The 13,316-nt window shown below is 52.5% G+C and overlaps 1 pseudogene; it reads left to right on the forward strand.

The window, feature by feature from the left end:
* Positions 1-12,706: 12,706 nt before the first annotated feature.
* Positions 12,707-12,789, forward strand: LOC111826099 (annotated as a pseudogene).
* The last annotated feature ends 527 nt before the right edge of the window (positions 12,790-13,316 follow it).

Genomic DNA, 13,316 nt, shown 5'->3' on the forward strand with positions numbered 1-13,316 from the left:
ATGTAAACTATGGACTTTGGGTGATTGTGTGTTAGGCAGGTTCATCGATTATAACAAATGTGCCAATCTGGTGGGGGATATGGATGGGGGGGGGATCTGGGAGGGAGGGGACACACGGGGTACACGGAAACTCTCTACTTCCCACTCGTTGTTGCTATGAAGCTAAACCTGTTCTAAAAATAAAGTCTATTTTTCTTAATTCATGAATTTAGCAAATTGTATTTTCACATTGATTGCAGACGTAAACCCCTCCAAACATTTAATTCAATTCACAAATTCCATACAGCAGATCCTCTGAAAATCTCTAACCATATTAAATAGTGCAAAATATCGTGATTCCAACGCCGTTTACCGGCCTTACATCAAAACCTGTAATAAAACAGCTAACACTTCGGACTTCACTTGGTTTCTTATCCTAAACTCCATGCCTTCCTGGGGGTGCCAATTTTGACACCTTACTAGGATTTCAGTGAGTTCACCTAGTACTATTTTTACCTTCGTAGGGATCTTAACAATCTTCCCAGAGCAAAAGAAAGAGGAAAAGAACCGCCTCGAAGCGCTGGGGTTGCAACATCTGGGTGGCTGGACAACTGATTCTGGATCAGGACGGAGGCGGGTGGCCGAGTCCAGGGAGAAGCAATCACCTTGGGAGACGCTGCCTTTTCACCATGAAACGTTGTCTGTTGCTTCAGCAGGACTTTTTAAGTCCGTACCCTTCGGGCAGGTCTTTGGTTTTGCAGCAGGGAATTCTCCCGGACAGGAGATAAATCCCCATCCTGCTGGCCAGGCCAGCGTTGCGCCATCTATTGTCCTGTCAGCATGATGTATTGACCCGACGTGTTAGCATTATTGAAAATGTGAGGCTCCTGCTGGTGTTGTATTACAACTAATGGGGGCCATCCCCAAGTTCCATCCCTGCAGGGAGGAGGCCGGGAACAACTGTGTGACCCCCGGGCTGCAAAGCCCTGTTCTGGGAGAGTGGCTGCCTCTTCCCAAACGAACGAATGAATGGGCTGACTCGGAGTCCCCTGCACTTCTCTTCCTGCCTTCACAGACGGAAACGGGCACGTGTCAATCCCTGATGACCTGAAATAGAATTAAGAGAAGAAACAGAAGACGGGTTTATAGGACATACCCTACTCACTCAAGTCGATCGGATTAGCATATCCCACTACGTTCACCCTCCTTGGGGCCTACCAACCACTTCTCTGTACGCTCTAGAACAGGGATGGCGAACCTTTTGAGCTCGGTGTGTCAGCATTTTGAAAAACCCTAACTTAACTCTGGTGCCGTGTCACATATAGAAATTTTTTTGATATTTGCAACCATAGTAAAACAAAGACTTATATTGTTGATATTTATTTTATATATTTAAATGCCATTTAACAAAGAAAAATCAACCAAAAAAATGAGTTCTCGTGTCACCTCTGACACGCGTGTCATAGGTTCGCCATCACTGCTCTAGAATTTTGTCTTGTTTCTGAGTATTGTAATGAACCCACATTCCTTCTCTGGCTCGACCTGCTCTAATTAATGCCCAAATTGTCAAGGCTTGGCCCGGGAGCCCCTTGGGTTGGCCCCTTGTCCTTGCTGCACTGCCCCTGGCATTCTTGAAAGCATTCCTGCTTTCTGGCAACAACAAGATGTTCCAGACCCATCTGATTTCTTTCCTGCCTCAAGATATGGAAGCAGCCGTCCTCCCCGGAATCCTCCTCCTGCCTGTGGGTGGAGAATGCTGTTGGAGACCACAGGCAGGCTGAGCATGGGGAGGTGGAGTGAGGTGGGGACAGGGGCAGGAGCGCTGCCTTGGTGGTAACAGAGAGAGAAAAGACTTATTTTTAAGGAAACGTATTCATACTCCTCTTCCCAGCTTCACGCAATGTGCCCTGTAGCTTCTGTCTGCTTCTCTCACAGAATGAGCCTTCCGTGACCCAAACAATGAGTCATAAATCAGCTCTCACCTATCCTCCCCACCCCTTCCTGCCAGGGGAAGGCAGCAGACTGACTGACTTCCCCACCAATGGAAACTCGGCCACCACCTCACCCTTAGAAGGATGCTGCCCGCAACGATTGGGTTTCCCATGGTTTTCTCCACTGTGCACCCCTGTAGCGTGGGTCAGGCCTGTGATCCGCTCTGTGTGTGGGGTGGATTCCGCTGGTGGCTGGGTCAAGGATGGTTTTGAAAATGGCAGGATCGAGGTAGGAAGATCGTTGAGGAGTCTGTTTCGACAGTTCAGAGCAAGAGGCTTGAACCCGGAAGCGATGGGGAGCGGGCATTGCTTGGTGTCTGGATGGAAGAGTGCGTCCCACGCTGCAGGGACGGTGGTCCCAGCCGCTAAGTGAGAGAGAACAGAGTGGGAGTGCAGACCTAGAGGGGCCTGGGGAGGGTTGGGCTTTGACCCGTTGAGTCTGAAGTGTTTCCATTCAGATGGAAATGTCAGCAGTGAGTTGGACACGGGGCCCGAATCTCTAACATGAACCACAGGCCGAGAAAGCCTCCCAAGCTAAAGGCAGGTGGTTTGGGGCGTCTGTTGCCAAGGCCTGTTCTCCAGGGGCCGTCGGCGGCCTGGGCTGTTTGCTTACGCTGCTCGGGAGACTTGGAGACTCGGCTGTTTTTCTGCTTCTCATTTTGTCTGAGTCCTTGCCCAGAATCCCTGATGTTTTTACTTACCACCAATATTCCGACCAAAATTAGCAAAGAGCCCAAGAGGTTGGGACCCCGAGGAGGGGCTGGCCACCCCTCCCCACTGACAACCCTAGAAGACCAGGTGCGGGTGGTGGGACCCACCACCAAGGCAACCGAGGCTTTCGGGGCAAACCCTGGCCATCCCAGAAGGTGGTTTCTGTCTTCCCAGGTTCCCCTGGTAGGTTCTGGAGCTTCTGGAGGAACCACAGAGGTGAGAATCGGGGAGGGGGTGCAGAGAACGGACCTTCCCCCACTTGCCCAGCCACCACCTGGCAGTGCGTATTGTGGGGAGCATCTGGCCCCAGCATCACCTGCCCCCAGGACCCCGCCTTGGCCGGGGCAGCGGCTGGGCCCCACCCTGAGAAGACTCCGGCCTCTTTCCCGGGGCTGTCTGCAGGCCGTGCTCCTCCGAGTGCTGTCTGAATTGAGACGGGCAGCCTGTTTTCACTCAGGGGCTGGGCGCTTGGATCTCTGTTGTTTGCTTCATCTAGTGTTGGGTTATTTTTTTCCCCTTCGCTGATTATAAGAAATGGCCAAATGTAATCAAGCCCCTCTTCACGGTTCTCCACTCTGAGCCAGAGAAAGTCAGACCTGGAAAAGGAACACTCCCCAGGCAATCGGCTCGTTCAGGGGCCGGCCCTCTTTCCAACCTCGTCTCTCACCTTTCCCCACCACCAACCCAACCTGGCCAGTTCTGTCTCCTCTCTGCCCCCCCCCAACCCCCCACCCATTCCATCTTCCAGGTTGAGCTCCCATCTTCCTGCCGGGTTGCCCTTCCATTTCTTTATACCACCTGGGGTCTCCCCCAGCCTTTGAGACTGAGCTCAGCCTCCACTGCTTGTAGCCTATCAGTTCTCAAGATCAAAATAGAGTGTGAGCCCTGACAGCTGTGCTCAGTGGTTAGCGCATTAACCCACACACGAAGGAGCTCAGGTTTGATTCCTGGTCAAGGGCACGTACATAGGTTGCAGGTTTGATCCTCACCCCAAACTCGGGTACCTGGAGGAGGCAACCAATCAATGTGTCTCTTTCACATGGATGTATCTCTCCTCCCTCTCTCCTTTCCACTCTCTCTGAAAATGAATTGAAAAAATATCCAGCTTAATCAATAAGGAAATTTAAAAAATATATATCCCAGGATGAGGATTAACAAAAAATTAGAGTGTGACCCAGACCCTGCCTTCCAACAGCTTCTTGAACAGATGGAGACACAACATGGACATTAAACATGACAGATACAAGTGGGAGGAGTTAGGAGCCCTCTTGGATGTTCAGAGAAAAAGAGACCTTTGCCTTCTTCCATTCTCCCAGGAGCTTTTGCCTCTTTCCTCGTTGTCACCTCACCGCCGCCCCAGTCCCTTTCCCTGCCTGGGCTGGGGTATGGGATAGAGCTAGCCCCAGAGTTCCAGCTGCCTCCTGAGGTTGCTGAGAGATGGCAGTTTGGGCTGCGTTAAGACTTTCTGCTCTCTGGAGTGGGGAGGATGTGAGTCTGGCCTGCATGGATGAGCATCTTGGGATTTCCACCTGCCAGCACCTAGAAAGAGCACGCCTTCCTGAGCCTCAGGCCCCCTCCACCAAACACCCACCTCATCGTGTGAGAGGACACAACATCATTCACATGGAGCAGTTCGTATCCGCACAAGGTACTTACGAATAGACTCAAGCCAGCATTGCTGCGTTGGGTGCATCCCATCCCCACCCCGACCCTCACACAGATGCACATTCATCAGCTCTAAATAAGTAGAGTTCTTCGTGGTCAAGTTTTACAACGGAGCAGGAAAGAGGGCCAAGGTTTCAGGGCCAGAGGGGCTGTAGGAATCGCTAACGGTGCCTTTGACTCAACTATCTCTACAGTGGCGGCCGGGAAGACTTCTTCGTGAGCTTGGCCGGTGCAGACACAGCTGAGGCCAAAGGGCATCTTCCTCCACTTTCTCTCCTCCATCCCTCCCCCGCCCCTTCCGGTCCCACTGCCACACACGACAGCCCTGGCTTCCTGTCCTCCAGAGCAAATGTATGGACACGTTATAAAGTAACCCCAACCTTCAACTATCGGGGAGTAATTTATGGCACAAAATAAATGCGCTAGAAGAATAGACATTTGAATGGATCAACGTGAAGATGACGGTATGGAAACATGCTATAAGCTAGTTCCGTGTAAAATACGTGGAACACAAAATGGTTTATAAAACACTGATTAGAACTAAGTAGAAAATTGTATTTCTCTGACTAAAGATTGGGAAGAGGCACAAACAAAAACGATTGTGTAAAAAGAGTAGGTAGGATTGTGCACCAGAGTGTTTTTTTCTCCAAATTCCTTTAATTTTATGGTAAAGTTATGTTAATAATAAAAATGTCACATAGAATTAAAGTGCCAGTCCACTGTCCCATTCCAAGTGAGTTCATGTCACGCTGATCACAGCATGTGGCCGCCTTCCCCCGGGTGATGTGGAGCTGGAAGGAGTCTCTCGGGAGGAGACCTCCTGCAGAGGAGACCAGGAGGCGAGGTCCTGGGGAGAGGCAAGGTCTCTGCTGTCCTAACACCTCTGTGCCTCCTCTCAGGCCTGGAGAATCGGGGCCCTGCTGGCCGCAGAGACCACCACGCTTTCCTGGGCTCCTCCCAGGGGCCCTGTACCCAGGGGTCAAGAGGAAAATGAGAGATGGCCCCATGGAGAGGACAGGCAGACCAGGCTCAGTTCAGGCTGCAGCGTGGGTGACAAGGGCAGGAAGCAAATCACCGAGGTCTCAAAAGACGAGAATTTTGACACAGGAAGAAGAGCTCAGAGCTAACCGAAGTGACCTGGGGAGGCTCATGGTGGAGAGAGAGCACAGACTTGCAACCTGGGTTTAGACCGCAGCTCCATCACTTTCCTACCCAGGTGATCTGCAGCAAGCTATTAACCTCCCCATGCCTTCGTTTTCTCATCTGTGAAATGGGCGCTTAATGATCCCAACCTGACTGTTAGGCCAAGGACATGAGAGCACAGTGCCTGCACGTGGCGGGCACTCAGTAAGTATTGGTTCCCAGCACTTGTTGATGGGTCTGGAGGGGAACCCAGGGTCCATGATGCTCCCACCGAACCACATGATGGGAGGGACAGAAAGAGTGATGTGAAACAGCAAGAGGCATCGAAACCCCAGGCAGTTCAGGGTGTGTGCGGCCCAGAAAGCCTCTCTGGGCATGGCTCATTCTTCTAGATTTTTACTGTGAACTACCCACGTCTGACCATCACCATCTCAGTCAGTTTTAGTATCACAAAACCTCTAACTCGTTCCCATGAAATGGAGTCAGTCTCTGGGGACTTCGCCCTTTGGGTTTGATGAAGGTCAGGGAAGGAGCGTGTGCCCCGTGCAAGCTTTCTGATCAAAGTCAGGCTGACCTTGCAACCTCTCTTGGCCAAGCGAGCCGATCTAGCGCCTGCATTGTGAAGCGAGCCGCTAGACGGTGTCTCCTTGTGTGTTGTGTACCCTCTGTGATGGGAAGGGCGTTGGACTAGGACCCAGGCTCCTGGAGCTGCATTCACATCCTGGTCCCACCCTGTATCACACGTCCTCAGGCAAGTAATTTGACCCCTCTGGCTGCAGACTCCTTAGAGCAGTGGTTCTCAACCTTGGCTGCACATTAGAATCACCTGGGAATCTTTTTAAAATCCTGATTTCTGGGCCTCATCCTCCGGAAATTCTATTTCTTTGTTACTAATGTGTGGCCCCCCGCTTACCCCATAACAAAGAAACAGAATTTCCGGAGGAGGAGGCCCAGAAATCAGGATTTTAAAAAGATTCCCAGGTGATTCTAATGTGCAGCCAAGGTTGAGAACCACTGCCTTAGGGGCAAAATGAGGGCTCTGGGCCTGGTCAGAGGTTTCCATCCTGCGCACGCAGTAGGACCACCTGGAGATCTATCAGAAGCAAACAAACCCCGGGCAGCCCAGGCACCCGAGTCTGCGTCAAATGGTTCTGCTTGAAGCTGGGGCGTTGTGATTCCTTTCAAGTTCCCTACATCACTTCGTTTCAAACTTGGCTGCACCTTGGAGTCACCTGGGACGTTTACTGGCCACTGAAGCCTGCGCCCCACCCCCAGCGGCTCCTACATAGTTGCTGTGGGGTGAGACCCGCGTGTTGGTGGTTTTCAACGCTCCCCAGGTGATCCTCATGTGCAAAAACACGTCTCACCTGGAGGCGTCTGCATAAGAGGCTCGCATCGCGCTGGCGCTGCTCCGGCGGCGGCTTCGTCAGGCTTATTCCTGCTCGGAAAGGGGGCCTGTGGGCTCCGAGACAGGAGCGGCCAGCGGTGCCCCCGGCAGCTGCCGAGCCAAGGTCCCTGCGATGGGCAGGCAGCCCCGGCGGTGAGGTGAGTGTCCTGGCTGGACAGGGGCGGTGGGGGCGTTTGTCTGCGGCCTCACCCTCTGGGAGCAACCACAGGAACCCAGGCGAGAGGGGCAGGAGCTCCAAACGCAGCTGACGCTGGAGACTTGGGGTTTGGGCCTTGGTTTGAATCCTGGGGGGTCCCGGGTGAGTCCCTCATGCTCTCCACTTACTCATTTTTTTCACACGTTTTCCACCAACATTTATGAAGCCCTCTGCTGGGCCCTGGAAAGCAAAGAGGAATTGGTGTGAGGCTCAGAGGAAAGGGTGAGGAGGGGACCGGTGGGCAGGGGAGCCAATGGGGCAGAGGCTCGGGCTGTGAGTGGGGGGACTGGTGGTGCAGGGGAAGGACAGGGGGCCGGTCTAGGGAATTCAGGCCCCATCCTGGTGGCCCTGCCTCCCGCGCACAAGAGCCCAGTAGCTTCATGGTCACAGGATGAGCAGTGCTGCTCTCTCCACCTCCGCCTGCTATCCGGGACCCCCTTCTGGGCACCAGAATGCTGGGAGTCCTGGGGGGTTCTCAGTGGGGGCCGAGATCACACTGTGCGCTGCCCCTGCCCCACGTGCCTGTCTCCCAGCCCCAGGCACTGCCAGGCTTTCCCAGAGGCCAGGAGGCGACCTGGGCCGCTGTGGGTGGTGTCTCCAGCACCTGATCCCGCGTGGCCTGCCCTTCCCGTCTGACCGGGCACTTCCAGGAATCGACCAGCATCTCTAATCTGCTGGCCTTCCTGCTGGGAGCCGCCCCTCTCCTCGCACGGCCACCCCAAGCCGCCTTCTCCCCTCTCTTCCCTTAGGACGAGTCCTCCCCGGGGGCTCCACCGGACCTCCTGGCATCCAGAATCCTGGGACTCACAGGTGCTGCTGGCAGCGGGGAGCGTCCAGGACAGGAAGGTAGGCCAGAGTGTGCATCGACTTTCTTTTGTAGAAAAAAAAACCACGGGAACCTGGAAATCCATGCCATCCGCGGGCAGGGCAGGCTCTTGAGCATCCGGCCTTGAGATGAGGTGTTGGCCCCTCCACAGGCCCCTCCAGCTGTTAGTGCTTCGCCATTTGCAATTGCGTTCGCTGGCATTTTCTCAGGAGGCTCACAACTAGCGTGTGAGGCGGGAGTCGTTCTTGTCTCCATCTCACAAAGGAGTAAATCGAGGCTCAGAGGCGAGGTGGCTTGCCCAGGGTGCGCATCTGGGACAAAGAATCCCAATTCGAGTGTCTTGGCTCCAAAAAAAAAAAAAACTGGCGACATCAAACTGCTGACAGCATTTCTTAAACGATGAAGTGTTACCCAATGTCAGGCATTAATAATTATCACTTCCACCACGAAGAGCTGGGCTCAGAGCCCCAGGGCAGACTGCACTCCAGCCCTGCCACCCCGCACGCTCCCCGCTCCTCTCCCCTGTCCCCAGCCGCCCGATGGAAAGCCACCCCCAGGAGTGGGCAGAGCTATCGGACGCATGGCCAAGGCTCCATCTGGTTCACATAAGTCCGTCCTGTCTGGCTGTCTTGTCTCCAAATGCATAACGAGATCCTGAGGCCCTGCAAGCTGCCTCCCCTGCTCCACATTCGCTGCTCCGGGCAGGGGACACCCAGGAGGCCATGCAGCCTGTCGGACTGTGAGGCTGGGAGGCGGCAGGCCCTGGGGTGCCCCACAGGCATCTCAGTGGCTCAGAGCCATTCAGGCATCCCCCAAGGTTTGCTCTTGCTGGAAAGGAATTGCTGTTTGTACAGTGTTGGGAGAGATGGGGTGGTGCGGAAGACAGGGAAAGTGCTGGGAACTCTGAGGTTTGGGGAAGTTGGATACTCCCTAGGAAACATCTCAATGTATAAAAGCGGAGGAACATATGGATTGAGTTTTTCCAAAGGATACACATGGATTGGAAAATTAAAGGGCAAGGAGGGGGGTTGGAATTTATTTATATCATTGGGTGTTTCTCCCCCAAAGCATATTTGGGGGAGTTTTCCTGGCAACCAAACCACTTAAAACCTCCTGAGATGTGAACCAGGCGTGGAGTCATCCCAGTGACCTCTCACCCAGTGAGGCAGCTTAGCAACCTACCCGCCCCTCCCTGGTTCTGAGCACAGGTTCCTGCCGTGGTCACCCAGGGGTTCCCGTGGACAGCTCGCGTTCTCTGAGTGTGGCCTTTAAGGGCTCCTGCCTGCATTCATCCTCTGTGAGCTCCAGAATGTTGACTAAAAGTCCAATGGAGACCAGCGGGTCTGCCCTTAACCTCCCTGGGCCGCAGGTTCCCATCTGATCAATGGGAATCATAACAGCTCTTAGCTCAGTAATTAATTCTTAAATTATTGAGAATTAAATGGGTAAGTACATGTAAATGCTCAGATATCTGCCTCGTAAACTTGTGTTTGGCACTCAAAAAATTAATAGCTGTAATTATTATTACATATGACGTGTAGTTCAATGCCTAGAATGGAGTTCTTTAACTCAGGACTTTACTAGTATGAAGGCAACAAAAGGATTCATTGATGATTCCTTTATTTATTCAACAAATATTTGAGGGCCGAGGTTGAGAGGTGACATTGGAGCGAAGAGTTGAAGGAGGTAAGGGAGTGAGTGAGCCACACAGATACCTGGAGGAAGGCGGTCTGGGTGGAGGGACAGCCGGTGCAAGCCTGGCATGCTTCAGGAGGAGGAGGAGGAGGGAGGCATGCAGGGCGAGGGGTGCGTGAGGAGCCAGGGGAGGACATGGAGCTGTTTCTGGGCAGGTTTGTTTGTCACGTCCTGAAACGGCTGACGGACAGCCCTGCTGGTGTCCAGCCGGGTCCGCTGGAGCCACAGTCTTGGGCAATGGGCTCTGGCTGTGAGTCAGGGTGTCTTCCGTGCTGGTCTGGTAGGGGGAGGGTACAGGGCAGGGAGCATTGTTAGTTTAAAGCGTTTTGAAAAGAAGTGCCTCTTCTCACTCTTATTTCCCACCTGGATTTAAGTTAGACACGGCCCTTCTCCCCAAAAAAAGACATTTCTCCTAACAAACCTACCCTCTCTACCCTCAGTCACAGAGCACAAGACTAACTCCTTAGTCCCACAGTGGCAGTGTTGTGACCTGCATAACAGTCACCCCATGAAAGCAATACTGCCATCTTACAGGTAGGCAGGGGAGGTTAATAGCTGGCTGCATGATGACCTTGGAGAGGCTAGGGCACAGGTGCCAGGGTGCCCATCTCGGCAACGATTTCCATACCCCACAGGGGGCTTTGAAACAAACTTCAAGGGACCACTCGGAGTTTGGGCAAGGAGGGCGTCAGCCACAACCATACTGAGCGAGAGCTGTGTGACCTCGGGTCAGTCCCTGAGCCTCTCTGGGTCTCCGTTCCTTCATCTGTCAATGGGGGCGTTTCTATTGTCTCAGATGGTTGTGAGGATTAAATGAGTTCATAGGCGTGTGTTTAAAACAGTGCCTGGCCCATAGTGCTGTGCTGCTCCTGCTGCTGCTGCTGCTAATTGATTGTTCAGAAGTGCAGCCCCCTGAATTCTGGGGAAAGGAGGAGCCTTGGTGATAATTTACGCTGAGTTTCCTGCCAAGGTGTCAGGGTAGGAACTTGGAGTCACATTGATGTCAATTGGAAGAAGATAGAGGAAAGGTGACCTTTCTTTTTTTTTTTTTTTAAACACAACATCATTTAATCTCCTTTATTTATTGTTTGTTTGTTTGTTTGTTTGTTTGTTTTTGCTAATCCTCACCCGAGGATATTTTTCCATTGATTTTTTAGAGAGAATGGAAGAGAGAGGGAAAGACAAAGAGAAACATTGATATGAGAGAAACATATCGATTGGTTGCCTCCTGCAGGAGCCCTGACCAGGGCCGGGGCTGGGGAGGAGCCTGCAACCAAGGTACATGCCCTTGACTGGAATCGAACCCAGGGCCCTTCGGTCCACAGGCTGATGCTCTATCCACTGAGCCAAACCAGCCAGGGCAAAGGTGACCTTTCTTGTCCACTTGACCTGGGGAACCAAGGTTCTTACCTGCGACAGCACCTCACCTCACGGCAGGCTGCCATTTCCTCTCCCAGTGGATCGCTTTCCCCTTTATGGAGCAGATAGCATCTGAGTGAGCTCTGACATCCACTACCATTTACTGCCTTCCCCAAGCAGGGCGTCCGCTCCTTCTTATTCATCTTGTTTTATTGATCTTCCAAACAAACAAACAAAACATCTGTGACAGGCAGAATGGCCCCCAGAGATGTTCCCGTCCTAATCCTCAGACTCTGTGCATGTGTTATGTCACATGACAACAAAGACATAGATGGCATTCAGGTGGCTAACCAGTTGCCCTGACATAGGGAGAGGATTCCGTATTGTCCGGGTGGCCCAGTGTTACTACAAGAGCTCTTAAAAGGGGGAGAGGAAGGCAGAAGGGGCCAGTGATGTGATACGAGCAGGGCCCCACCAGCCATTTGCTGGCTTTAAAGATGGAGGGAGGGGGCATGAGCCAGGGAATGTGGGCGCCCTCTAGATGGCGGGAAAGGCTACAGAAAGACACCCTGTAGGCACCTTGATTCTAGTCCAATGAGATCCCCGTCAGACGTCTGATCGCATAAGATGATTAATTTGTGCTTTTTTTTTTAACGCCACTAAATTTGTGGCAGTCATAGGAAACAAATAGACAAACAATGATAAACCAAAACCAATCAGACAAAGACTTTTTTTTCCTGCAAATCCCGGCTTTAGCTTTTCTGACCCCGCTCAGAAAGGGTTCTGGCCTTTCTCTCGCGTTCATGCTCGTGTCTCCATCCCTCATCCCAGCACAGATGTGTGTCCTTTTACAAAGAGCTCCCTGTTCCATTTCGGTAGACATGTGTCTCATCCTCACTGAGGTTATTCTTGGTTTCATACGCGGAATTTCCACTTCGAGCAGCATCCTACTTTTTCACATCTCAGGGGCCGTGCCTGCCTGTCCTCTGGACTTTCTGAAATCCTTTCCCAAGACCTGATGCGTGAGACTGACTAGTGAAGACTCCGTGCCAGGTGTGAGGACGCCAGGATGCAGTCACTCACGAACAGCCCATAATCTCACAGCCGGGTCCATATGAAATTGCCTTTTTTTTTTTGTAGATCTAAAACAGTCAAGATCAGTAATAATTCCATATGTAAGGAGAGGGGACACAGGTAAATAGCTACAAATGTGAGAAATACACAAGAAGCAGAAACAAGGAGAAGAGGAGTCAGGGTGGAGCAGGACAAATAAATAAGAAAACAGTGATTAGAAGTGCTGGGAAGGAAACTGAACCCTGTCGTGCAACGTTCGGGTGCCACTTCGCTTGGGTGGCCAGGGAAGGCGACTGGTGTCCCTCGCGCAGGAGCTTGGCCTGTACCCCGAGAGGACCCAGGGAGCTGGGGAGCACTTCCGGCAGGAAGGGCGGGACCCACTTATGGTGACTTGCTCCCTCTGAAGGGACTGCGGAGGAGGGGGGACGCGGTGGACCAGTCGAGGAGACTCATGGGTTAGAGGGGTGCTGGTGGTAGCCCACAGATGGGGTGGCGGTGGGCTGGGGAAGAGTGGAGGCTTTCAGGCTGCGGAACAGGCAGGGTATTTTGGTGGCAGAGTATATGGGGGAGGAACAGGGAAGGGAGAAGAGGTCAGGGAAGAGTCCAGGTTCAGTATTAGAGGGCTGGCTGGTTGGGCCACTCCTCAAGATGAGGAACTCGGCTTTGCCCAGTGGCAGTATCGTAGCCAATGAGGTTTATCTGAGGCACGATTATTGCTAATTGAAAAAAAAAAAAAGATGAGGAACCTAAGAAGAGGAGGCAGACTGAGCAGCCAGACACGTGGGTAGAGGAGAATGGAAGAGGCCATAGACCCCAGTTCCGGAAACGCCGAGTCTGACAGCTCGTCTACAAAAATGGCCCCAGCCACTCACCTCCCAGTGCTCACAGCCGATGTTGCGCCCTCCCCATGCATCCAGGCTGAGCCTGACCTCTCTTCAACCTCTAGGTTTGGGTGGGCTGTATATAAACTTTTTAATTGTAGTAAAATACAACATAAAATTTACCATCTTCACCCCAAAGTGTACAGTTCTGTGGCATGAAGTACATTCCACATTGTTGTGCTACCACCACCTTCATCCATCCACAGAACTCTTCCTCTTCCCAAACTGAAACTCTGTACCCGTTAAACAGCTAACTCTCCACCCCCACGCCTACCCCTCCAACTCCCACCCCCCCACCCCGCCCCCAGCCCCTCGCAACCATCACTCCCCTTTTGATTTTGACTATTTTAAGTACCTCACATAAGTAGTAGAATCGCACAATATTTGT

Source organism: Myotis lucifugus, unplaced genomic scaffold (genome assembly GCF_000147115.1).
Source record: "Myotis lucifugus unplaced genomic scaffold, Myoluc2.0 scaffold_54, whole genome shotgun sequence".
Taxonomy (NCBI): Eukaryota; Metazoa; Chordata; class Mammalia; order Chiroptera; family Vespertilionidae; genus Myotis; species Myotis lucifugus.